Genomic DNA, 3,443 nt, shown 5'->3' on the forward strand with positions numbered 1-3,443 from the left:
ACAGATGAATTATTTCTACACCATGACAGCTTGTGCCACCATTTGTTTTACCTGAGCAACGATTCTTCCACCTACAATCCTAATAAGTGCTTTAAGCTCACTAGAGAATGGCCTCAATTAAAAAAAAAGAAAAAAAAAAGATGCTTTTTAAATTAAACGGGGACTCTGAGGAACACACAGAGATAATATTGTGTGCATATGCCAAGGATTAAAAGCCTCATAACTGACACCCAGCTTGTGTCTGTCTCGAAGGACCCAGCCTTAGAGTTGTTTGCAATAATGGAGAGCTTTGGGGGGGCGACACAGGCTTTACGCATCTGGAGCTTTTTGTAAATTATTTCTTTAATCCTGAGGAAATACTGAAAGACAGAGGTGTGGGGTTAAAAAAAAGAGGCACTGAGATGCAGATGGCGTTTTAATTTATTAGGTCAAAGGAATATCACATAACAGTCATCATGTCACCAATACATCAACTCTTGCAATTAAAATCTAATTCCAAAATATAAGTCATCGAGTGCACAAGGTCATTTTTTATTTCCACAGTGACGTGCAAAAATCTCACAATCCATTTTTACTGCAGTGTTACAAAAATACATCTTCACCTTGAACTAAATCTTCATTTCAAAACAGTGATATCATACTGAGGCACGTCACAATGCTCATCAGAGAAAGAAACACTTTTCATAGATCAATATTCAAAGAGAAACACACAAAGAAGGACATGACTCCACAGTTGACATTTCATGGTGGTCTTGTGATGAATTATTGTGGGCTGCCGTTGTTAAAGCTGGGTTTGATTACTGGTGACACCTTGCGTAAGTGGGGATTCCTCAGAGGCCTTGAATTTCCAGTCTGTTGACAAATACAGCACAGTGTGAAAGATACAACTTCCTTATCATAGCTATGCTTTCTCCTGTAAGCATTTTTCTTTTCTAAATTTGGCTTAAAAAGGTGGTCAGAGATGTGGAACTGCATGCATATCTCCAAAGTCCTCACATGTGCTCCCTAAAGGTTAGCGAGCAGCTCGCTGAGCAGCACCTCTCTTTCTCCCAGCAGCACGTCTCTCTTCAAACTGGTTCCTTTGTTCACCACCTTAATCTTCATGGCCAGACTCTTTACTTTCGCCTGGGGCAGTGCATCGAAAAAAAAAGTCTTCGTTGAAAACCGGATTCCTGCTGTTCTTGATGATGGTGCTCCGTTGCTTCTGCTGCTTGCCGGGGTTCAGGTAGAGCGCCACACAGCAGTTGATGCTTTTAAGGTCCGTCTGCCTGTCGTAAAGGGCCTCTGCGGCGAGGACGCGCACCCGGAGCCGGGCGGCCTCGGGGTCGTAGTGCGTGCTCAGCCGCAGCGTCCCCCCCTTGTGGAGATTGACGGTGTGTTCTCGCTGCAGGAGGTCTGACGCTGCGCCCCTCGGGCCGCCGCTTTTACATCCACGGAAAGCGGGAGAGGGCGGGCAGCGCATGCGGCGGCGCTGCATGTTGGGGCTGTTGTCTGCTGAGCTGCACTCATCTGTGGAGAGCGAGCTGTGGCGTGCCAGCGAGCGTTTGGCACGAGACACCTTGAGGGAGAGAGGAAAAGCAACCGGTAAACAAACAGAAAGGAACCTGATGCCAAGACAAACAGGAGGCGCAGTCCTGTGATACATCCAACTTTCTATTAACTCAGGAGTGTGTAACAGACGTCCTCACCTTGGCTTGGGTCTCCTGAGTGATAGATCGAAGGAGAGAAGCAGATCTGGACAGGAGAGGGGAGTTGAAGGGGGAGGACTCCGCTGAGGAGCAGGTGTCACTCTCGCCTCCGCTGAAGTAGCGATAAGGGTTGGGGTCGGCCGGGGCCAGCAGAGTGCCCCCCTGGGAGCGCCTCTGGGAGTTTGGGGAGGTGAGGGGGCTGTTGGGGTCGCTGTGGAACAGGCTCTCTTTGCGTCGGGTGTGAGGAGACTCCACCAGGGTGGAGAAGCCGTAGGAGGTCTGAGCCTTGGGGACGTACGGGAGAGACATGGCAGTCTGCGACTGGGGGTCGGCGTTGGTGTTCACGTTAGGGTTGACCTTGTCTCCTGATCCGGCGCCCGGCTCGTCGGCGCTCTCTATCTGGATGATGTGGCGGTTGGCCGACTTCTGGAGGTTGCGGGAGAAGAGGCGAGGGCTGCAGGGGTTCTTGCTGCTTCGAGCTCTGGGGCTCTGGCTGCAGATGGCATGGTCGGAGGCGGAGGGTCTCAGGGTGGAGCAGTGCTGAGATTCTGGGGTCAGAGACTCTTCAGGTGGGCAGCAGATCAGCTTGGGAGGGATGAAGAAGTCAGGGATCTTTTCTGGAGTGAGGACATTGGCATAAAGAGAGACAGGAATGGCCTCTGCTGCCTGTGGGGGCTGTGATTGTGTCCCACTGCTCTCCACAGTGCTGCGGAGCTTCTCCAGTAACCACATGCCCACTCAGACGCCTCTGCTCAGTGTCTCTATGCACACACAAAATGCACAACATCAAAGACAAAAACGAAAGGCTAAATGAACACAGCAAGATCACAGAAAATGTCAGTCTCAGACCACGTCCACTTTAACCTCACAGTTCACAATTTAAGGGAAAAATCTAAATACAGCGAAAAGGATATGTTTCATTTACAATACGGAATTTCACTGATGTAACATTCAACAGTAAACTCAAGTCATAAATCCAATCATAAACCTAATGATATTTAATAAAAATATACAATTATTCAATAAAGTAGACAGCATGGGATCTATTACAAATAAGTGTAGCCTCGAACAACAACGCGTTTGTTTTGCTGTGCGTGTTAATTGCCAAGTATTATATGCAATTAACACGCTTTTAACCCATTGGAATTTAAATTACGCAGTACAGTATTAAAGATATTGAACAAAGACGGCTTTAAGAAAACTTTTTTTCCTCGAACAAAGCCACATTTACTATCTTAGGCTCGCAAATCTTCAGTCGCGTATACCCACCTGTTGGCTGTATAACTTATTTCCTTCCAAACAATTGATCTCCGCTGTGCGCCCGTCTCAAAGCTCTCCGAGCCTCCTCTGTGCGTAAAAGGTGTTTTCCCGACGGCAGAAGTGTGATCCACGGCGCTCGCCAACGGGAAAGAGCTGCGGGATCAGCCGCCCTCGCTTTATATGATGGGGTCCCTGACTTCTGAGCCAATGAGAGGGTCCTGAAACCTTCCCATGATGTTTACCATCAAACTAATTCCCGTGGAGGCACGCGAGGGAGGCGCGCTACAGGAGAAGAAAGAAAAAAAGGAGGGGGGGTTGATTTCTCACCCACAAAGTGTTGCAAATTAACAGAGTTTCAAATCTCACCGCCTCATTGATTTTTAGAGAGAGAAAGAGATCGCTCGTGGCATTCACGTGAGAGCAGCAAATTCTCAGAGCGCCCCGTGTCTCCCAGGGTCCACGGACACGCGTAATTGGACTTCCTGGTGACAAACT

The 3,443-nt window shown here is 48.4% G+C and overlaps 1 pseudogene; it reads right to left on the reverse strand.

The window, feature by feature from the left end:
• Positions 1-408: 408 nt before the first annotated feature.
• LOC115405983 (C2 calcium-dependent domain-containing protein 4C-like) lies at positions 409-3,240 on the reverse strand (annotated as a pseudogene).
• Between the last annotated feature and the right edge of the window lie 203 nt (positions 3,241-3,443).

This window comes from Salarias fasciatus, chromosome 18 (genome assembly GCF_902148845.1).
Source record: "Salarias fasciatus chromosome 18, fSalaFa1.1, whole genome shotgun sequence".
Classification (NCBI taxonomy): domain Eukaryota; kingdom Metazoa; phylum Chordata; class Actinopteri; order Blenniiformes; family Blenniidae; genus Salarias; species Salarias fasciatus.